Genomic DNA, 23,500 nt, shown 5'->3' with positions numbered 1-23,500 from the left:
CAGGAGGTAGCTGTTCCGCATTACAGAACAACTCCAGACTGGTCATGGCATTAGCTGGGCTGTTCTCACAGCATTTCTCCTGCTCTGGAGACCTACAGCTCCTTTGTGACTGTTCTCATTCATTCCAAAATAATTCTGAAAGCTAGAAAGGTGCTTTTCCTAGTGTAGAACCATTTCTCTGAGCATACACAGTGGCTTAACCAGAAGGCTGATTAAGACAGTGTGAGCATCTCAGCCAGTTACGCAGCCGGAGCTGCTTTCCTGCAACTGGAATTAAGAATCCAGATGATGTGTTCAAGATTTATGGTTTCCACTGGGGTTTGTGCTGCTGACATTTGTTCTGCTTCACACCATGTATTCCATCCCATAATGAACTCTGTCAGGAGAAGAGAAAATAAAGCCATTGTCTCCTGGCAAACTCTGCCTGTGCAGTCACCCTTCAGTGCCAGGCATGAATATGTGAATGTTCGAGAGTGTGAGATATAGCTGGGGGCTGCTGAGGTTGGTTTTGGGGAAAGGAGAAGGCCTTAGGGTGTGTCAATAAGGGAAGGAGATAAAGGAGCTGGAGGTTACTCACAAAAACAGGTTTTGGCTTGTAGCTGAAGGAAGATTGGGAACAGGTCATTCTTTTCCAGATTTCTTGATCCCTGGATTCTCTTCTGCAGCCATGTTATTCAGAGAATGATTCTGTGAGGTCAGAGATTGATTCCAGCTTTTTGTCTTTCTTTGAATACTTAAATTGGCATCACAATGGGCAGAGGATTGTGTTCAGCCTCATGATCACAGAGCATCAAGGTGGGCTTTGGTCTGCTGTCCTGCTCCTCACAGTGGCATAGGCACAATGTCACTCCTGTGACTGGACATGAGGACCTGGAGTGAAGCTACATAAAAGGAAGCTCAGATTGGGCAGTAGGGGAAGGTCCTTCACCCAGGGGCTGATCAGGCACTGGAACAGGCTCCTGAGGGAAGTGGTCACAGCACCAAGCCTCAAGGAGCATCTGGACAACACTCTCAGCCAGATTCAGCTTCAGGTGAGCCTGTGAGGAGCAAGGAGCTGGACATGGTGATGCTTATGGGTCTCTACCAACTTGAGATACTCTGTGATCCCTGAGTCACTGGGATTGTGTGGGAAATGGAGTGAGAGAGGGGAGAGATGCTTCCTGCAGCACAGTGCTCTCCAACAGAGGCATGGAATTTCACCTGCAGGCGTGGGCACTTAGAAATGCATTGTCCTAAGTAGAGCTGAGGGAACTTGAAGATTGGAAACATTAAAATACCACAGCGAAGGTTGCTCTTGCAGTATTTATGATCAGAGTGAAAGCAGAATGTACCAGAAAGCTTCTGTTGGTGTCTCTTAACTCTTCTCACGAGGTTTCCCATCCTTCATCCTCGGGAGCCTGGGAGAATTTGGATAGGCTTCAACTACACACCCAAACTTTGTGTGATTATCTGTACTGAACATCTGACCCCTTTTGAGGTTTGGGCATCTTTGGGCAAATGGAATCTAGCAGAGATAAAATCAGGCTTTATTTTTCATGCCTGAACTTCAAAAGTGCCTGTTTTGGTTAATGAAGCTGTGGCATGCCCGTGGGGGTTGTGTGCCTCTGGGGGTCTCTGAGCAGGGCCAAATCTTTTGCTGAGAGTGGTGCTCCTTGCCAATGTGCTGCCCACTGTTTTTCACAGCTCCATCACTTAACAACTCTGTTTTCTGTTCAGATAGAAATGTTCTCCTTGCTTTTATTTCCTGGATATCTTATGGGAGTGAATTTTAGCTCACGGTGGTGTTTGCTAACTACTGATTCAGACCTTCTTCTCAGTTGCTGGTCCATTTGTGCTTGTGTTGTGAGGTTTATTATCTCTCACAAGGAAAGCAGTTCCTCAGCTGCTGTAAAATATTATCATTACAAAGGCTATGAGAAAACAGGATGATTTCTGATTCCTAGCTGAAGATTTAGATTCTCAGTTGGTTTTAAAAATTCCTCAAATTAAGTGAAACAGTTAAAGGAGAGTGTTAAATGAGCATCAGTGAGTAGTGAGAAATCACTGTTATGAGTCTTTCTCATCCTTTGTCTGTTATACCAGAGGTCCTAAAATTTTCTGGATGTGCTTATAAATCATCACAGTACTTACAAAATGTCTTTGCTTCTTGAATTACACCAAAGCAAACTTGCTGAAATTGATGGGCCTTTGACCTGCAAGTTGCATAGGTGTTTATGTCACAGTGAAGTGGAGGTGAAATTGGACCTTCTTGATCTGGCAACATTTTTGTCTCCACTTTAAACTGATTTTCCTGTAAGGAAATGACCAGACAAGGTATTGTCCATTATCTGGGATTCAGTGAGCCCTCACTCTGCCCGTGTCTCCTTCTGCAATAACACAAACAGCCCCAAAGCCTCTGTACTCCAGGAGAAGAGTACAGATTCCCCACATTTCCATGTGGGGAAGAGACCATCGTGTGAGGGGCAGTGTTTTGTGCTTGCTTACACCTCTCTGCCTCCCCTGAACCCCATGGAGCTGCTCTGGAGTGCAGAGGGCTCAGAGCAGCATCCTTCCTGCGCTGCATAAACACATCGGGGATGGCACACGTGGCAGAGGAGAGGAGAGGAGAGGAGAGGAGAGAAAAGGGTCTAGACTGACAGACAGACAGACAGGGCTCCATAGACAGCCAGACAACAATTATAAATAGCACCCTTTTGAGCTCTGTTTGATGTGTTGCCCAAGGCCAGGTGGAAAATCTTTCCGTTGCTGCCTCTTCAACTAATCGCTTTCCCCTCATTTTTCAATAAAGATTCCAAGTTTGGTCACTTCTTTGGCACATTTGTTTCCCATTAGAATACTTTGTGCTATTTCACTGTGTTATGCTAGATAATTGCTCTAATAACAAACCAAGGGAAAGCTTTTGAACATTTTAGGAAGTAATTTTTTCCCTTATGAAAATTCAGCGAACACTGACAGAGATCTGGGGAATAGCAAAGGAAAGGCAGAGAGAGGGAAAGGAGTGTATTGACTTTTATTGATGGTATTTCTGCACTTACATGTAAACCACATGCCAAAAATTTAATTGCTGTCCAGCTGAATATTTATATAGCACTTTATCACTTTCAAAGCTTTTTAGTGAGTATTGTTCAGGCGAACTTCACGGTGTCCTGTGATTAAGGACACAAGGTTATTGTGTTCTGCTGCTGCTGGAGAAGTGAGACAATGTATTTTTTAACTGGTTAAACGGTTGCAAAGCAAAGATAGGAATTGAAGAGGTCCTCACTCTGCTAAACTTCCCCACTTCCCATATATCAAGGGCATGATTGCTTCAAGTGCCCCAGTAATTGTCCAACTCGGCTTCCGCTCACGGCAAAGGGAGTTTTAGCAGAGTAGTGCAGAAGAAAACAATTAGAACATGTTTAGTACTTTCAATAAACTCCCCCTCTGTGTTTGCATACTGCCAAGATGCCTTTCAGAATTTAGTGTGGTCAAGGGGATAGGGAGATAAATAATACAGACTGAGGAAAGGAGGCTTGGGCTGATTTACTGAAGCCTCTTAGCTAAATTCTTTCCACTCAGACTCTGCTAGAAGTGGAGCTTTTGCTCTGCAATGCTTGTTCATTCCCATCTTACACAAAAAGCTCCAAGTGCACTCAGGACTCAAAGTTTCTGGGATGGAGGTGTCTGAGGTCAGAGAAGATGTTGATGAGGGTACAGGACACACAAGATGTGTACCCACCAGCCGTTAGGCCTTGACTGGGTTTGTACTTTCCCATCATTTGAAGCTTCAGTCCCCTGTTTCACAAAGGTGGAAGATGGCACTTCCCTCCATTGCAAAGTGTTTTTAAATCTAGTCTTAAAAAACACATAAGAGCTGGGTTCATATCTGATGGCTCCTCCCAGAACTAACCTCTGCTCTTGTCTTCAAGCAGGATTTTCACTTATTTATTGTCTTCCTTTTTTTCAAAGCATCCAGATATTTGTGAAGAGGGGTAAGGAAATAAAAAAATAATCTTCTGCTAAATTTCACTTATTTGACCTCTGGATTTGGTGCAGACAGCCCAGCTCTGATAGCTCCCCTGCTGTGATTCTGTGGCCTAGATTCTGGATTTCCCTGTGAGCCATGGTGTCATCCTTCGACTGAGCCAGTCCTGCTGAATCCCAAACACCAGCACAGCAATTTCTCCTGCTGGTCACACCCCCTCCCTTGCCCAGGGCCTTGGTGCCTGGTTTTGGTTTCTCTCTCTGCGGCATTGAGTTCTCCTCAGCACAGCAGCTGCTGGGTTACACTGCCTTGATCCTGCTCTGGGAGAAGGTGGAGAGGCAGTAGAAGTCATGTGTCTCTTCCCTTTTTTCTTTCTCCTTTCTGGGAAGCTGTTTGGACGATTCAGGATCCATGGCAGGAGATGCTGAATCCATGAGTAAAAGGGGCACTGCAGCCTTCAGCCACTTCTCCAAATTCCCCAGCAGCTGACAATCCTTTGATGACAGCCCCAGAGAGTTAATGAACTAAAAGGGCTGTGGGTTATCTGTTCCCAGAGATTGGGGAGCATGAATTAAATGGTCTTTTGGAAGATGGGAAATAATTATTCTTCTGCTTCAAAGCCATGTCCAATTGAATGATGTCGCCAGCCCGAATCAGCAATCACAATCTCTGATGAAGACCCATTAAACAGATTGGGCTGAGTAATGCACAGGAAAAAATGTCAGGAGCATCTTTAATTCTGAGTCTCTCAACCCTACAATGCTCTTTTTTTCTTCCTTTCTTTCCTTTTCTTTTTTTTCTTTTAAAGAAACTCTTTAAGTGCCTCGAGCTTTTCTACCTCAGCACTTCCAAGCTAGAAATAGCTAGGAATGCATTTCTGCACCATCCCTGATGGAAAGGCGAGGACGTGAGTAGCCAAGTTTCCTGGGGTATCATCTGGGATATCTGAAGGGTATTGTTTAGGATATGTGAAGGAAAGAAACCTTTTGGGAAAAGGCTTGGGCAAGACCAGTTGGCAGCCCCTCCTCTGGAACATTGTTCTCTAGGTCACTTCCTTCTGGCAGGGGATGGGAAGGAGGGGACTTCCCCAGGGCCAACACTTTCATACACTTTAAGAGGAGGGAGAGTGTTGAGTGATCCTTACTGAAAGAAAGACACATTCTTCTGTACTTTAGCTATTGCAAAAGCGACATAATGAAGTCAAACATTAGGGCATGATCATTAGGGGAATTCATTAGGAACGCTTGGCTGTACAGTGAAGTCAGATGGAAGTTATGAACTATAACTCCTTAGTGTTATTGGAGAGAGGAAAATCTTATTGCAGTGGTTTGCTTTTTCACCACATGAGCTGCAACTCGAGGGATGTTGCAGCAAAGGTAAACTTTGCCACTTGGTGCATGCGCCAGAGAAGCAGCTCCTTAGGTTGGGCTGCAGGTGAACTGATTGGATGAAGTCCAGCATCTCTTCCAGAGGGCAGCAAGTTCCAGAAGTAATGAAAGGAGACTGAGAAAAGCCCTATTTTGGAATAAAGGAGTTGTCACTGGGGTATGCCTGGTTCCCTAGTGTGGCCCTTACTACTTGTATAATCTGCCTCCCCATTATACCTCATCTTAATTCCTCACAGATCAAACCTTTTACATCACAATATTCCCAAAACAAATCTGGGAAGAGGCAATGGCACATGTGTTTTGCGGAGATGGAGCAACCCCCCAAATGTTTTAGGGCTGTACTAAACAGCAGCCCAGGACTGTTTCTGAGGCTGTAGCTCTGGGGTTGTGTGAGGATGCTGAGAAGGAGCTGTAGCCCCAACTGGAGCATCATCACTCCAAGGCCCTCACACCTGGCTGGGTTTCAGCTGCCCAGCTTTGCTCAACACTCTGTCATGTCTCATCTGGACCAACCTCACTGGCAACAGTGAAAAGACATTGCTGAGGCAATTTACCTTAAAGAAAACATCCAAAACAGGTCAGATAGTCAGGAAATACCAGTTTCTTTCCATTTATGATAAAATTGAATTAAGGTTGTTTTTTTTTTCTTACCTGTAGTGATACCACAGCAATGGAATATACTTAACCTCTAATCTCAGAGGTAAACCTCATTTTCCTTCCCTTCTCACAGAGACTCCCAGATTTCCAACTGTCACAGATGTAAAGTTTGAAAATATGGCCTGAGTGGTGTTTGCCTGATTGTGCAGCCTGTCTGAAACACAAACTTCAACAAATACAAACCACAGCCCTCCCACTGGATACAAGATAACAGAGATGTGTGTACGGCAGGACCATGGAGGTTCTCCCTGGAACTTGGCTTGGCGTGGCTTCAGCCCAGGGGCAGTGAGAGGATCTCCACATACACTGGTCAAACACCATGTCCTTAATGCCAGTACTGGCACATAAAACCTGGGGGAATGCCATTGGAGTAAAAATTAGTAGAAGTTGAGCTCAGGAGGGTTCCCTCAGGTCTGGAACCCTGTTATGTGCAAATTGCACACTGTGAACACCACAGTGCTCTCTGTCCTGGGTGTTACCACTTGAGGCCCACCTGAGGAGTTACCATTTGAGGCCCATTAGCCAAGATTTATTTATTGAAGAACCAAAACCCACTGACACCCCACATATGCATGGATGAGCCCTTCAGATGTCCCACTCAGGGCACTCAGAGGCACTGCAGGTGGGCTCAGCAGCTGATGCAGCGTAGCAAGGAAGGGCTTCACAACAGAAATGTTTGTAACCTCTGAAAATCACCCTGGGAGAGCATGGAAATCATCTGGGGACTTGGAGTCTGCATTGGCTACTCTGGTGCTGGTGACTGATAGGGATCAGAGCCTGTTGTCCTCTCTGGGGTGTGATGGTGTGGGGAAGTCCTGTGTCCACCCGGATGTGGGCACGTTCCAGCTCCAGAGCAAACAATGCCTGCTTGTTTTGCCCAGCAGGTAAAAACGCTGCCTTTGGAGGCTGTGTCACGGGCTTGGAATGTGATTTGGTGTGAAAGACTCGGCCGGCCGTGTTTTACAGGGGTGTCGTGCAGCGCCCTGCTCGGGATGGGAGGGGAAGGCTGCAGGGCACGTATTCCATGTGCAGGAACACTCTTCTTTCAGCCTCTCTGTGCGTGGAGGGTTTGTTTTCTAAAGGTCCTCAGCATTGTTTAATCTCTGGTGGGGTTTATCCACTCTTCTCTACTTTGCCCTTTGACATAGCTGAAAATTAGATCTGTAGTTAGCTGAGAAGGTACCTGTGCCAGAAAAAGCCATTCCATGACCCCCATTGAGTATGATGCTCCTGGGAATACCCCCCTGAGATCAGTCTGACTGTAATAATCAGAAAAAAAATAGGGGTAGAGCAGGGGGAAAAACAAATTCCTTGTAGAAACATCTTTTGCAAGCATTTAAATCCAAAGGAACTTCTTCTACCTCTGAAAACTGAAATGACAGTTGTTGCTTGTCCTGATAACAGGTCTTTCCTCGACATTGTCACAGTTGGGTACAGAACATGAACTGAACCATGACCTCCCCAGCATGATGTCATCTGGTTCAAAAAATAAAGGAGACAGGGACATTGAGGAATGAGTGCTGTGTTCTGCTCTGGTGGGCTGGGCAGGATTTGTTCTCATGGCCTTCCAGCAAAGAGGAACAGTCAAGAGTTTGGACCAATTTGTCCACCAGTCATCCTGGCCAGCCCTGTGTAACTGGGTAAAATTCACTGGGGTTAATGGGATGCATTCCTCAATGTGATTGGATGGGAAATTTGGAGATGCTGGAAAACTGCCTTGTGCCAAGCTGGAGTGAAAAATCCTGAAAAATGTCATGCGCTGACAGGCTAAGAGGAAAAAACGTTAAGTTTTGCTTGGTTGAAATGTTTTGTTTTGTATCTCTATATAAAACTGAGAAAAAGGGAAAGAATCAAAATGAAACATTTCAAAATTTAATTAAACAGTACAGAAAGCTCATTTGAAGAGAAAGCAAATGTTCAGTGACTGTTCAAGCAGCATGTTTTGCTTAGTTGGGATTTTTTTTTCCACAAATATTTTTTTTCTTTTTTTCCCTTGTGTCTGGGAATTTAGTGACACCAAACCATTCCTAGAAAAAAAAGTTTTGGTTTGGACAAATCTAAGTTTTTCAAGAGCAACATATTTTGTGAGAAAATTCCCTGCTGCTTCTGCTCATCAATAAAGTTGATGAGTTTAACCAGTCTCATGGCTGGCTGGGGGAAAAAAAAAGATCCCCCAGTTAGTGAAGTGGATAAATAACTTGGCACAAAGTCCTTCTCTGTTGACTCAGTTTACTTTGTGGACCCGGGCACGATTGTCATAATAAATTAAAGCATGAACATTCCCATTTGTCACTTCACCGCTTCCTTTTGCTGCCTTCCAACATGTGGTAAAACCATTAGTTTTAACAGAGAGAAAAGAGCAGAGAGGGGAAAGAATAGTTCTGGAATTATGGGGAGAGAGGAGAGGATTTGCAGGGTGCAGTGGAGGCATTGCTGAAGCAGCTCCAGTTGTGCATTTACAGGGCATGGTCTTATCAAAGTCATTGGGGTTTGTCATCTCCCTCTGCAGATATAAAGGACATTGTGGCTCTTCTGCGATTCACTATCAACCCCTTCCAAGGGCTCAGTGTGGCCCCAAATCTAAGGACAGGGGAAGACTCCTCTTGGTCATGCCATGTGCCAGGATTTTAATGAGCAGTGTCCTGCACTCTCTAGTGTTCCTTGCTGTCTCCTCAGCTCTGCACAGCTTCTCCTCGTTTCCCTGTGCCATCCTCTGTGGGAATTTCCTAAAGCTAAAGGAGGATGTGTTCAGATCAGGCCCCTTGTTGACAAGGTGTGAACAGATTAATGGCCATCCCATCCCACCTGGCCTACTGGGCTTTCCGGGGAATCCCCCTCGGAACGGGAGCCTGCAGGAACAGAGGGTTTCAGCTCTAAAGAGGAGCAGAGGTCACATTCACAAAGGGAAAAGGGTGCAGGGGGGGTGTTTATGTGTGCTGGGAAGCTCGGAAGAATGTGAGTCTGGGATTTGAAAGCATCCCACTCCTGAATTATGATTATTTACTGTCATTATAGTGCCTAAAGGCCCAGCCTCGTTGTGCTGAGGACTCTGCAGACACAAAATGAAGGCACAGCCCCTGCCTTGAAGGTGAGTGAGGAAAACCTCCTTAAGGGGGCTGGGAACAGGTGTGGCACATATCCATCAACCTGATGAAGCTGTTTACAGGGTGTGTGTAAGTGTGGGCAAGTGTAGGAGAAACAGCAGGAGAAGGAGAAAGTTGGATGTCAGTTTTCATCTCCCTGGCTCCCCTTCTAAACTGAAGAAGGGGTTTTACTTTTTTGTGTTAATTATTTTTATTCTCACCTTTCTTCTCCGGTAATGATTATTCACAGGTAAGATAAGAATTAACAGAGCATTTTTAGTGGTTTTGCTAAAAGTCTGAATGCTGAAGGACATGATTGAATAATTTATTCGCTATCTTTATGCAAGTCACTTCTACTTAGACTTTTCTGAAAGCTAATTCAGTACCTAGACCCCAAAATCACTCTTTAAAAATATAGTGCTTTTGATCTTTTAGTGCTTCAGTTTTACTTAGTCTGTGTGGCAAGGAAAGCAAAGGAGTAAAGAAAGAAGTTTCTGCATGAGCAGCAAGCTTAATGAAGCCTGGTGTCCCCATGGACTTGTACCTTCTGTCTTACAACCCAGCCAGCTCATGACATTCCTGTCCTTGCTATGTCCCCACCACCCAGGACAAGGCATGGAATGTGTTATTTGGAGCTTTTGGGTCCTGCTGCTGCTCCTGCCAGGGAAACTGCTGAGTTTTCAATGCCTCTCCTTCATTTGGAAACTCATTTGAATCCTCTGCCCCTCAATCAGGCCTGTCCAAGACTGGACTGTGGGCCCCAAAGCTGTGACATCAGCATCACACAGAAGGTGGGATTTTTAGGGGGAATTGGGTTTGCATAGGGATTCACTTTGCTCCTGGAAACCTGGGGATAAAAACTGCAAGATATTGAGGAATGCTGTGCTTGTTATGGGTTAATGAAATAATGAAGCTCATAAAAGAGGGGAACAGAGTATTTTGCACCTCGGTGGGACATGGTGGATCTTGAGTCCTTAAGACAGAAAAAGGAACAGGAGAGAAATGTATAATTTTTTTCTTTTAGTTCTTAGAACAATCACCAACAAGAAGAAACTTAGCTATTCTTAGTTACATCGCAGGGCTCTGCATAATCTTTCCTTCTGAATTATGGAATATGATAGCTTTTATTAAATCCATTACAATTACAGCCTCTCTGCTGCACAGATATAGAATATGGAATAACTAGGGTGCATAATTTCAAATAAATATTTAAGACTTTGATGCGCTTTAGACTCTTAAAAGATTGAATTATATTTTGATAGGGCTGTTTTCTTCTAATTCACACAAACTTTCCCATCCAGCTACTTTATAGTGCCGGATACTATTAAAAAAAGAACTTCATTTTGGGGAAAAGATCAGGGCTGGTGCTGTTTTGCTCAAGATCTTGTCTGTGGTGGTGATTTGGGTCTTCTAAAAAGTAGCTAGACAAGAAAAGTCATAAGTTTGGGGTTGTTTTTTAAGTTTGGACTAATGTTAGGATAAGCATGCAACTAGAAAAATTACAAATAAAAATTTTGTCAAAAAATTTGTAAGTACAACATTCAGACAAGATGATATTATTGCAAAATTGGGATTGTGCCTCTTTGCAGGGGGCCCATGAGTAACAGGAGAAGAGGAAATCTGAACGTGGCTCTTGCTCTGGATCTCCAGCAAGTGGCTGGTGGTGGGTTCTCCCTCCCTGCTCTGCAGTGCCTTGTTTGTGGTGGCTGCTTCCCAAACCCCAGTAGTGGCAGGAATACTTGATCCCCACAGGAGCAAGGACAAGGACAGTCAGAAACTGCCAGAGAGGGACAGCTCACCTTGCAGGTGTCCAGGCATGTGGCAGAGGAGCTCCTGAAGAGCCACAACCTCATCACCTCTTTGAGAAGCAGGGGAGGCAATTTCTGAGCTTGAGGCCAAGAGGGAAAACCCCCTGTGGATGACTCCATACTCCTCCTTTGTCTTCCCCACACCTGCTCCCTCTTCTCTTCCGCTCTCCCCACCCACCCTCCAAGAAGATGCTCTGGGTGTTGGCTTTGCTCTGTTGCCAGCGCTCTGCGGAGACCTGTTAATTATGACTGGCAGCTTTTAAAAGCCCTGTTTCAACACCTTGCTGTCACCACACCTCATACTTCAACAGCTTAGCACATGTTCCAAGGTGTTTAAAGAGCTTCCCGTGAAGCCCTTTTCCAGGCACCAACCTCTTGCCAGGAGCAGTAGCTCCTGACCGCACTTTTCTGGCTGCGACCTTGTTGGTGTTTGCCTAAGACATGTAAATGAGCAGCGCGGTCGTTAGCGAGAGAAATGTGTAATGTTTTCCATTGTGTGGCAGGCTTAGAGCTGACAAGAGCCCAGCTCGTGTTCCAAAGTCTAAAGCAGTTGGCAGGTTTCTCAGTACCAGTTTTTTATGCCCCCGAGTGGGTCATGGAGCGGAAAAGGGGGCGGAGAGGGAAAGAGAAGGAGGAATGTGTGTGGATGCGTGGTGGGGGGAGAGTTAGCAGGAGAGAAGGGCCATTTGCAAGCCACCAGCTCCGAATGTCACCCGCTGGGCCTTGTGGTGGTGCTGAAGGGCCCGTTGGAGCGTTTGATTGACTCGAGGCTTGATGCTGCTTGCCACTTACCAGCACTTGTCTTTGCTCATTAGCAGGGGGATTGTGGGCAAATATTTAGATATTCAAGAGAGGAAATGTTAATCTTTGCAGTGTTCACTGAATATTTAAATGAGGCAGCAGGCAGTTCTGCTCTGTGTTTGACCTAGACTTCTAGTGCTGAGCAAATGCCTCAGTCTTGGGATGAATTTAGTCCTGCACCTCCTTGTTCTTGGGTTAGGGTTGTGGGGTGGAGTCCAGACCCTCTCAGAAAAGGCAGCACAGTCAGTCTGCACAAGCCCAGCTAAATGTAAATGGCCCAGGAGCCTTGATCTGGCCAGTTTTAGGCACAGAGAAGTGCAGCCCCCATGGAGTCAGAGGGACATTGGCTTGTTGCAGACACTGCTCTAGGGAGGAGATGGCCTTGCACTGAAGGTTGAAGGTAGCAATGACTGGAGGACTGGGCTCTTGGGGTGCTCTGTTTGATCAAAAATGAGGACAATAAGGACATTTCCTTGGAGTTTGGACAGGCAGCTCTCCCAGATAAGTGTTAATTAAGAACTTCAGGTATTTGGAGATGAGCATGGCATTAGACCACCTGTGTCACTGGAGTGTGGATTCAGGTGGATTAGTCTGCATTGACACACTTGAAGCAGGTAATTAAAGTGTCTTGCACCACATTAATACTCAGAACTTTTCTCAGTATTTGCTCTAAATTGGCATAAATTCAGTTTTCTTTCTTCCTTTTTTCATTGCTATCTTCCAGCATTATTCTAGGCAACAAACATGGAGGCAGCAAAATCTAATTGCAGAATGTTGTAGTGTTATAAGAGATGAATGTTGAAGTAGCAGTTCCCAATATCAGCACTTGAATCTTGATTATTTTATGTCACAGTCAGATCAGGAATTTTCTGTGTAAGATATCTATCCTTTGGGATATTTAACATCTACTGTAGTTCCTTAGAGAAAACTCTAGACTACGAGTTATGAGAATTGTATTATTGTATGGGGTTAAAAGACAAATATATCCACATACAACTTAATAGAAGGGCCAAGAGGATTAAATCTGACAGCTGCTTATTTAATTGAAGCTTTAAAGGAACATAGCTTAAAATGAACAAGGTATCATCTTTAACAGGAGTAGGTGAGTTCAGAACCTGCCAAGTGCTGAGCATCTACCCTGGTCTGGCTGTATTTCTGTGTTTCACAGCCTCTTTATTTAAGGCAATTCAGTTAACCTGGAATTATTTTCATTGAATTTTATTCAGTTACAGCAAAATTACCAAGGAAATTATTTACTTATTCCTAAATACAGTCACTGGCTACATCCTGACAGGATGAAGTGAAAAACATTTATATAGATTTTATTATTGATGTAGTTCCTAAACACAGTTTGTGTTTTCTGACTCTCTTATTCCAGTAGCTGCTAGTCAATTAAATATTTCTCCAGTAAATTTGAGGCTTAGAGAATCACTTGGGATTTGCAGAACTCCTTTTAGTGGGAATTAAAAGCCAGTTACTGTAGGTTCAGGCACATCTGACAGTTCCAGCCCTCTGTTCACAGCTGTGCCTTCCTACCTGGGATCTCTTCCTGTTTTTTCCTTGGGCGTTTTTTCTTTTTGTCTTTATTAGTCTTTTTCTTTTTGTCATAGCATTGCTCTGGGGAGGGCAGCCAGTCCTTGTTCCACTCTCCATTTGACCTTCACTCGAGGCAGGGGGTCAGGATTGCAAGGTATGGTTTTGTTCCACACGGGCCGGTTATCCCCTGGGAATGAGAGGCAGCAGAGATCTCACTGGAGCCAGCAGACAGCAGTGATTTCAGTCACAGCCACAGCTTTTAAGCACACCCCTGCACACACACTGGCAGGCTGGTGGTGATAGGTGGAGATCCCATGTTTCTCCCATCTGCTTTCACCCTTTTGGCTTTTTTAGGTTGGCAGAGCAGTTCCATGTGCTCAGGAAATGGCTGCGTGTGTTGGATTTGTGCAATGCCCTCTCTGAGCTGCTTTCATTGTCAGACTTCTGTGCTGCTGCTCCTCCTGGCTCAGGCTGGCACGGTGCTCCGGGAGCCCTGGCTCCTGGCTCTGTGCAGATATAGGGCACTCGCTGCTCTAGGGGGTGACAGAGCTGGGCGAGAGCAGCCCGGCCTCCTGCGCCCGCAGTGTCAGCTGCACTCAGAGCATCACACCCAGCCACGGCAGCTCCTGGGACTGCTTCCACCGATCCACTCACAGCTTTCCCTCCCCCTCCCTCTCCTCTGCCTGCAGCAGAGCACTGCAATGCTGGGACAACATGTGGGGGCAACAGGAAAATAACCCTGGAAGAGTCCAACACCAAACAAATTCCCACCAGTGCAGTGCAGCTCCTGCACAGAAGCATCCTCATCTTTGACTACAAGAGGGTTGTTCTCCAGTTGCTGGGACACCTTTCACTAGACCAGGCATTTGAATTTAATCATTGTAGCCTCTTCTACATTCTTCCCTCCCATTTAAGATCTGTTTCTCAGCTGCTAGTGCCAGACTGGAAATCTTAATTCAGAAAGCAGCTGAAACTCTGTGCAGTCACAGAAAGTTTAATCTCTGTCACTTCTTGAATTCTACCTTTGATGATTCAAATATAAAATTAATTCCCTAATACTTGTTAGAGGCTGGTGTAAAACACATCTTTTTTACTTGCTACTATCTAGAGAAGTTTGTCTGATAAAACATTGTCACCAGGCTGAAACAGCTGGTGCTGTTCAGCTTGGAGAAGGTTGTGTGGAGATCCCACAGCACCTTCCAGGATCTGAAGGGGCTACAGGGAGGTCTGAGAGGGACTGTTCATCAGGAACTGTAGTGACAGGACAAAGGAGAATGGGTTCAAAATGAAAAAGGGGAAATTTAGGTCAGATATTAAGAAGAAATGATTCCCTGTGAAAGGGGTGAGGCCCTGGCCAGAGAAACTGTAGCTGGCCCTGGATCCCTGGAAGTGTCCAAGGGCAGGCTGGAGACGCTTGGAGCCACTTGGGATAGTGGAAGGGGTCCTGCCCATGGCAGGGGATGGGATGAGATGGGCTTTAAGGTCCCTTCCAACCCAAACCATTCTGTGATTGATTTGGACAGGCAGTAACGTGCTAGGATGTTACAATGTTGGCTTGAAAACCCATTTACAGAGGCAGGATGGATTCTGTGCTGCTGGAACTATTCTTCTTCCCAAAGGAATTTACATTCCTTTTAGTCCTTGCTACTGACTTCCCAACAGGAAATATTGCATGGACTTTTACATAGCAGTGAATGTCAGTCCATGTGGAGAGACTCTCCTGTTGTCCCCAGGATTGTTCCTCTCCTGTTTCTTCACAACATTAAAAAAAAAAAAAAAGTAATAATAAAAAAAATTAACCTTCCCTTCATCCCCAACCAAACTCAGAAGCCAGAAACAAAGCAGTCAGTTTGTGATCCTTGATTGCATGTGGCAGGAAGAAAATATTGAATTGAGTTTCCAGTGTGAGCCATTGTGAACTTGAAAGGGATGTCGTCAAGTAATTTGATTTTCCCACAAAGTGTTGCAACCTTCCAAAGAGAGAAGAGTGTCTTTTTGGTGTGGTGTATGCCAGGCTCCAGGAAGGAAAATGCTGCTGAGGCAGTGCCAGCTGGCTGTGGTCCCAACCTCCATTCCCAAAGCCCAGGCCATGGCATCAGCAAGGCTGGCACGGGAGTGCAAACAAAAGAAACTCGGTGTCTTGACTGCAGGCTCCCTTTGGAACAGCTCCCACCTGAGGGAGGGGATGGCAGATGAGGAGGTGGGTGAAAAAAATATTTTCCCAAGTAAAAACCACTGAAAAAGAAAAAGCCAGTGAAGCAAGTTGTTGACAAAATGTGGAGTTCTGTGGAAATCCAACACTCCAGGGAACAGTCAGTCTCAGTGAGAGATTTCAGCAGGAAAAGTCTAAATCCTTAATTTTTACAAGTAGCAGAATGGTAAATGTTGCCAGTGTTGAAACATACTGATGATAATTCTATTTCAGATTTTTTATGGAATGGTAAATTTCTAATTCTAAGATGGAAGCATTCCATTTGTTTGTATTATATTTATTATTATGCCAGTATGAAATCCAGTAAAAACATAACTGTTGATATCAAAATGAAACCTCTGAGCTCTACTGGACAAGCTGTCATTCCCTCAGGGTTGCTGGATTTGGGTAATTCTCAGTTTTCAGTTTCAGGTTCTGGTTCAGTGCAGTTAAGGAGTTTATTTCTTTGATGATGAAGATTCCTATGGAAACTGCTTCCAGACCAGTTTAACCAAGGTCTGCTTTGGAAGCATTTTAACTGTGGAGACACAATTTTATCTTTCCATGTATTTTAGAACAAGAAGAAAACGTAGATAAAATACATATAAAACACTTGGGTTGTAGTGTGAGGGTCACATTACCTGGGATACAGCCCCGTCCACCCTCTGTGGAAGGAAACAACTTTGTGGGAGGGAAATGCTCCCATTTTGTGTGGAATACTTATTAGGAATGCATAGGAAGGATGAAACATGTCCCAGAATTCCTTGAGGTTCTCAGGAGCAGGAGGTACATCACAGAGTTAAAGGTGTATTTTGAATCACAGGGGAAGGAAGGGAGGCAGTCAAAGGGAAGAGGAAAATTCCAGAGCAGCTCAATATTCCTTTGCTCCATCTTTCTTCTTTTGCAGTAAATGCTTGCAGCAGTTCCTGCTACAACCTTTTCAGGTAATAAAGGTGAGGTACTTTGGTGCCAAGAAGTGGGAGTATGGATGGATTGCATGGATCACATCCAAGAGCTATGGAGAAATAAAAGGTCCAAGGTGTGACTTAAACAGGCACCCTCTATGAGGTTTACTAGTGGTTTACTAGAGACAGTTTTTTCTAGCTCTTCAAGTAATAATCAAAATTGTGATTTCTGAAAGTTTTTGTTTGGGTTTCTTGGGTTTTCTTTTTTTTTTCCATTTTTGGCAAACTTTTTGCAGGCAAGAGAAGGCAGGATTGGGCCAGACAGGATTGTACTGAGCTGTGCAGTTGAGTGCTGTGTCTTGTCTTGGAAATTACTGACTTCTGGGCTATATTTCAGTACCTGGTAACTAAAAATGGCTTTGTGGTCAGAAAGCCATTGATATTTGCTTCAGAGGTAGTAGGTATTGGCAGATGCCCAATAAAAGGCAGAACAATTATATTATCTGTCAAGGAGACAGGATGGTGGGTTTTAGGACTGCTGCCTTGTTTTATGATGTAGATGCCCACATCTGTTAATTCTATTTTTAATTACCTGTATCAGTCTGGGTTTGCTGCTTTTGTTTGATGCTGTGTTTTATCTGCAATTGCCTATTTACTTTTATTTTTTTTTGGAAAGCAAAAGATATAAGGGCAGCTCTTGGAGTCAGTCTTTATTGACTGCCAGTGCAGTTCCTGGTGACCCTGACCCGCATCGAGAGATTGTGCCCAGGCAATAATTAGTGTGTCACAAGAACCCCCGTGTGGACCTGCTGATCACTCCAACATCCCACAGAGCTTCCTGTGCTGCCAGGGGAGCAGCTTTGCTCCCTTTGCTCTCTGCTCTGTTCTCAGGCCACCCAGATCTGTTTGTGAGATAGATCCTGGTGCTTCATTCCTGCTGGGCTCTTGTTTAGGGTCAGGTGTGCCCTAAGCCCCCTGCTCAAGAAGGAGCATCTGCAGAAGGACCGACTCGTGCTGTTTTCTCCTTTGTGGTCACAAGATGTTGGTCCTGCCCCACGTGGGGTTTGTGATGAGGAGACCCCATCCCTTTTACCTTGGAAGGCAAAGGACACTGCTCATGCTCCTGCCCCTGTTCCTGCTGGGCTCGAGGTGTGGTGTTTCTCCTGCTGTGTCACTGGGGTTTATGGCCCCGCAGTGACGCAACCCTGCAACGTGCAGGCTTGGAAGATACGATCAGGACAAACTGAGATCTTGGAGCTCAGGCCCCAACAGGCAGCTGGTGATCCTGATCACCTGAAGGGCAGAGAATGCTGTGCCTGCACACACCCTCTTAACGAAAGCACCCTCCTAAAATTTACATTTTCCTTTGCAATTTTGCCCTGAAATGGCTCTGAACCCAGTTCAAAATGACCTTGGGTCTCTGGCTCATGAACTGTTTGTAGCTGGGAGCGGATCCACCTGCAAATGTAGGTGTAAAAATGTCACATCTCTGAGAACTAACCCAGAAATATCTACAACTGTTACAGAAGACATTACCAGCTCTTTTGTTCTTTCCCTTGACTTCTTACTCTTTTTTTCATGAATCTCTGAAGCTGTTTTGGAAATCCTAATCCCCAGTAAGTCCCAGAAAGGAGAGGCAGCAGTGCTGGAGGGAGCTGGCAGCGAGTGGAGCGAGCACTCCCAGCCTGAGGACCACTAGCCTCACCAGCCTGTCCCATCCTGGCTTCTGGCACAGGACCTGGTTGCTGGACAGGTCGGGACATGTTTGGCCAGGCCTGTGACTGTCTGCCAGACATCCCCCAGCCCTGTCTCCGTGTATCCCTGCATTTCCACATTCCTTCCTCTTTTTATGTGGACATCTTCCTGTGCCTGTGTCTCCCCTCTCCCTTCCCTCAGACATCACTGCAGTGTGTGCATTATTCTCAAATGAATGATCTTATTCTGATAATTCCCTGCCAGAGGGAGAAACTTTTTTGTTCTGTTTTTTTCTCTTCCTGCTTTTCCTCATGCTTCCTTTTCTGCTTTCCTTTATCAGTCCTCTGCTCCTTTTCCCTGGCTCTCCTGATCTGAGTGCATAAGTCCCGTTAAAACCAACGGCTTTTTACTTGCTATTGGGAGAAGTGTTCCCTCCTGTCCTTTGCTCTTTGGCAGCCCCTGAACTTTGCTGTTTCCTGTGGTGTTTGATAAGTCTGGAAACTCCTTTGGCAAGCACTGGTGTAGCACAGGACTCGCCTGCTCCATGTGTTTGAGTGGATACTCATCATAGCTCCTCTTGGATCATCACACCTACACACTGTCACAGTTCAGTCCTGAGAGCCCTGCAGAGCTTTCACTGAACATCCAGCTACAAAATGAATTTTATGAGCCATATTATGGGTATGAAGCAGCTTTTATTAGGGAGGGATGTGCCAGGGAAAACCTTGCAGTGAAGATTTCCCAGTAGGAATGCACACTACATCCTATTTTCAGTGGACGTAAGAGATGGTTCTTCCCTTATTCCTACTTCTCATGAAAGCTGAACAAATTCTGCATTTTTAATCCCTTCTCGGGGTAGAAGGTCTGGTGAGGCAGGTGACTGAACCTTAGTGGTGTTTGCTTCAAAACACCAAATCAGCAGGTGCTAGATGATCCCTAAATGCTGTCCATGTGCTTTGTGGAATAAAGACTCTGAAGAAAGGAGAAGCAAAAAAGCAGCTCTGTTTCCTTATTGCCACTGAATTCAGAAGAAAACAAAAGGGTTTCGTTTGTTGAAGAAAAGCAAGGTCAGCTTTAGCAATGTCTATGAATGCAAAAATATGTTTCTGTGTTGGTATTTTTGTATCATGTATGTGATATATTTTTATAGAGTTTTGGACTTACTTTATTTACATATATTATAACCTCCCTACTGAGTAAACAAGAGATGCCCAGCTAAGCAAACAAGCCCCAGGGTGATGGGAGAGGGAGAGAGAAAGGAGAGGAATAGCAAGAGGGGAAGGAAAAGAGAGGTGGCAATAGGAAAAGGGTAAACAGACAAGCACTAATTAAAGCCTTCATCACAAGCAGGGAGATGTGCGAGGCTGACAGTCAGTCAAGCAGATAAGGGAAGATGAGTTAAAATCTAGCCCCAGGATTTGAAGGCCCCAGGGCCCTGGCAGACAAGAGCACAGTGAAGCACAGGAAGCCACTGAAAGGTCATTTGCATGAAATGATGTTCAGGATCTTTGCTTTTGTTGTTGCCCTGATGGCTTTAACCCGTTCCTGGCACAGGAAACACGCAGAGCTAAGACACTGCACATGGCTGGAAGGCTTCTCTTGGTGGCCTTTCAGGGACCACTTCTCCAGGGAGTATGTGGGGAGGGAGGGAGGGAGACAGGGCTTGCTTCCCACTGAGGATAAGGGGAGCTGAAATTCCTTGGCCTCACTCTCCAGCAGAGCATGAAAGGGAGAAATCATCAGAATAGGAGACTCTGGGCATGAAATGAGCCACAAGCTTGACAGGCTGAGGGAAGGTGCGGTGACCTGCATTGGTCAAAAACATTCAGGTATTTGAGATGTTGAGTTTTGTGCATCTTTCCAAGAGCCCTGGACACAAATTGAGGTTTCCATTCTGGAGCGATGTCAGAACCTATCGTCACTCGCCCATGCTGTGGTGTCACAAACACGTCATGACTGTCAGGAGCACTGTGCAGGTGGCTCCTGTCTGCCCCTTCAGCTGCAACTGAAAATACATCCCAAATTTTTTGCTTAGCAAAGAATGGGCAAACTGTAGTTGCAATCTCTTCTCCCTGAGCTGCTCCAGGAAACAAGATCTCACTCAGCTCTCGAAGGGAATTCTGACACTCTAATTATTGTTCTATGTTCTCAATGTGCTTAGTCATTTAGGCAGGTTGTAATTCCTAGTGACAGAGCAAGAGAAATGAGCACAGAAGTGCTCCCCACTTTGGAATAGTCAGGCAGCCTCACATGCTTCTTTCCAACCCCCACTTGTGTTTGGACTTTTTGGAAGTCACAGTCGTTACTCTTCTGCTTTTCCTTCTGAAACAAAAGCTGGTTAGAGCCAAGTTGAGTAGATTAAATGGGGATCTGGGCTATTGGACTTCTGGGTTCTGCTCCAAACCGCGGCCACTTCATTACTGCCTGACCTTCACCAGCTCATGTCAACTCCCTGAGTAATGTATCTCTCTGCCACAACAGGGCAGTAAGCTCTACTTGCCTCCAGGACTGAAGATGATTGGAATGATTGTCTCTGGGATTGCTGGGTTGCTCTGGGATCCTTGGGTGGAAGGGCGGGTGAAGTTAAAGCAGTGGTTAACAGCCGAGCAGTCAGTGGTGAGGCTGGAAGTTCAAACTCCAGGCTTAAAGCCAGTGAGGTCTCGAGAGATGTCAGCCTGTTAAAATGTCAGATCTCACATGGGAAATCTCACTGAAGATTTCCAGTGGGGTGAGCTCCATTCAGATAATTTTCAGGTACAAACCCCTTTCAGTTTCGTGTCAGAGCTGGAGGATTCCAATCTGAAGTCCACCTTCAACCGAGGCTGAACAGACCAGGGGTATTTTGGTTGGCAAGCTCCTGGGTTTTCCCATTAGGACCAGTGCTGTCCAAACCAACCATTCCCAGTTCAGGTGTGAAGGTTCTGGCTCAAGCCCATCAGTAGCAGATAATTTTGTGCAGTGCTGTGGCCACAGCTTTCCCAGGATGGTGGTGTTTCTTTCCATTTCTCGGCTTCTAGGACACGAATCATCACAAAAACAGAAACATTTTTTTTTCCCTTTAAAGATGACCAAAAAAATTTCCAAACTTTCCTTCTGTTTCACTTTGCTTACAGCTCACCCTGCATTCCAATGCAGTGTTAGGGCATGCTAGGATCCCATTTAGGGGAATATTTTTAAAAGCTCCCGTGTGGAATCAGTGGAGATGATGGCATGTAGGATTACAGGTAATTGTTCTGTGTTATGAATACAGTGTCATGATTGAGAATGGACTTGTCTAAAGCAGGAGCTACGAGCACATGGAGGAGTAGCAGGATATAGATAGCCCTTGGCTAACTGCTCATTGCTTCTGCTCTCAGTAGCATTTTAAAAGGCCACTGTCATCAAGTAATTTTTCATCTAATTCACTGTATGTAATAGCTTCTTTAAGAGCCTGGAAATTATTTTATTTGCCCTTTTACTTTGGACAAACAACAGTTTCTTTTTCTTGGCCTAACATTCCATCGGGAAGACAAACCCAAGCCCTGTTCAGAATGTTTTTGCTTCAAATTCCACATAATGCCAGTGCTAGTATCAGCCTAAGAGGAAGAGAGTTCTGAAAGTGTGATTAATCTGTTCAATGTATGACCTTGAAAGCTGAGCAAGTGGAAAGGAAATATTGATTATTAAAGGTGAGGTTTGGAAAGAAACCTTACGTTGGTGTAGTAAGAGAGATCAGAGAATTCATATGTTGAGGGAAGTCATTTGTATGAAAGAAGAGCTCTTATGCGCATTTAAGGAGGAAATATTTGTTCCATTCTGTGTTTTATGGGAACATGCTGCTGTTGAAAGACAACCCTGTAAAAATCCTGCACTGTAACAGTCTAAACTGATCCTGTACCTCAGGGCAAAACACAACCTGGAATTGCAGATTTCCCTTCATACCAATAGCAGAGATGGCCAGGGCTGAGGATGTGGAATGGACTCTATAAAGCAATTGGAGGAAATATTATCCTGCTGCTTTCCAGCCATTGGATTTGGCTGTCCAGAGTGAGTCTTCAAGAGGAGTCTTCACCCTCCTGGGTGGGGCAGTCTTGTTCTCCAGGGACCATACTGCCCTTGCCAGGAAGAGCAGCCTGGGCATCCAGCACAGCTCACTGAGTGAACCAGGGGGAACTCCTGGTTCCAGCAGGCTTTAAGTAACCTTGTGAGTAGAACTGAGCAAAACATTTGCCAATGGCAGCAGTAGAGGTTGGAAAAATACTAACATAGCTTTCTGTCCTCTCTTTGCTCTTCAGCTTTAATAGCAAATGTGCCTAAAACCCTGTGATTCTGGGTCAGGGAGGAGAATCAGGCAGAAATTTGTTATGGACCTGGAGTGTGTTAAAAACCACCGAGCTATTCCCAACTCTCCATTTTTCAGTTCTCATTTTAAGACAAGGCCAGCCTCTGCCACGCCAGCGTGGTGTGATCTGTGCCCAGCAGTGTAGCACAGGGTCGGAGAGGTTCACTCCCCGCAGGGAGTAGCTTGTGATTTCCCAAAGCCCAGGCAGGCGATTTTTCTCTCTTTCTCTCTCTCTTTTTTTCCCCTTTCCGCCTGGGAAGGATGCAGCATCACAGACCTTGTCACCCGGAGCTTAGAGGACAGCAACCATATGCCTTCCGACCTGCCCTTGCTTTTCTAGGAAAGCTTCAGCCTGCTGGGCATTTCCTATCAGAATCGTTAAGGGAGAAGGGCTGGGATGTGGCCCAGGCTGGCGTTCCTCTGGTGCTGAGCAGGGGTGGAGGGAAGAGGGAGGGTGGCAGGGGGAGGAGGGTGAGGATACTGGGCTGCCAAAGAGGAGGAGGAGGGCTGGAGGAGAGGCGAGATTGGCATCTTCATGTGCAGGGGCTGGCCAGCGCCGGGACAGCCTGATGAGCCCGCGGGCCCCGATCTCTCGGCTTGCGCTGATTGCAGTGATGGGCCTGTCTGGTGGCTCGGACACCAGCGCTCATTATCGCGCTCCGCAGCCTTCGCAGCGGCGGGGGAAGAAGGGGTGGAGGAGGTAAAGAAGCCCTGGAGTCACACGCACACACAAATCAGACACAGGAAAGGCAGAGAAACAGCTTTGGCTCCAGGCTATTGATTTTGTTCCGTGACACTTGCTCATTTCCCACTTAGTGCTTCTCGCTGTGGTACCTTCCCGCTCCGGCTGCAGCGGCTCTCCGAGGAGGAGTGACCTGGAGTGGCAGGGGCTGAGCAGCTCATGGCTTCATCCAGTCATCTGGAGCCATTTGGGAAGCAACAGCACACAAGCACCCCAGCACATCTCTACACTCACCAAGGAGACACTTCCAGGTGCTTTTCTCACTGATGTGCACATGGAGACTCTCCATGTCTGTACCTGGGCTCCTTTAGGTGATCTTCCAAAACCTCCTTTGCTCCCTCAGCCTCTCCATCAGTCTTGTTGTGTTGTCAAGGTGGAAGAATCTGGAGGCAGAGCTATCCAAATAGTC

The 23,500-nt window shown here is 45.7% G+C and overlaps 1 long non-coding RNA gene across 8 annotated transcripts in view; it reads left to right on the top strand.

Moving 5' to 3' along the window:
- Positions 1–23,500, top strand: part of LOC128797023 (uncharacterized) — a 225,993-nt gene that overhangs the window by 154,901 nt on the left and 47,592 nt on the right. For 6 of the 8 annotated variants that reach the window (XR_008433978.1, XR_008433977.1, XR_008433976.1 and 3 more), the window contains exon 4: positions 9,025–9,097. The exons of the other annotated variants lie outside the window; for them this stretch is intronic. This is a non-coding gene — a long non-coding RNA (uncharacterized LOC128797023). The remainder of the gene's footprint in view (positions 1–9,024; positions 9,098–23,500) is intronic. 8 annotated transcript variants of the gene reach the window in all.

Source organism: Vidua chalybeata, chromosome 18 (genome assembly GCF_026979565.1).
Source record: "Vidua chalybeata isolate OUT-0048 chromosome 18, bVidCha1 merged haplotype, whole genome shotgun sequence".
In the NCBI taxonomy this organism is placed as follows: domain Eukaryota; kingdom Metazoa; phylum Chordata; class Aves; order Passeriformes; family Viduidae; genus Vidua; species Vidua chalybeata.
Note: the sequence above shows the minus strand (reverse complement) of the source record. Positions and strands in the feature narration are given on the sequence as shown.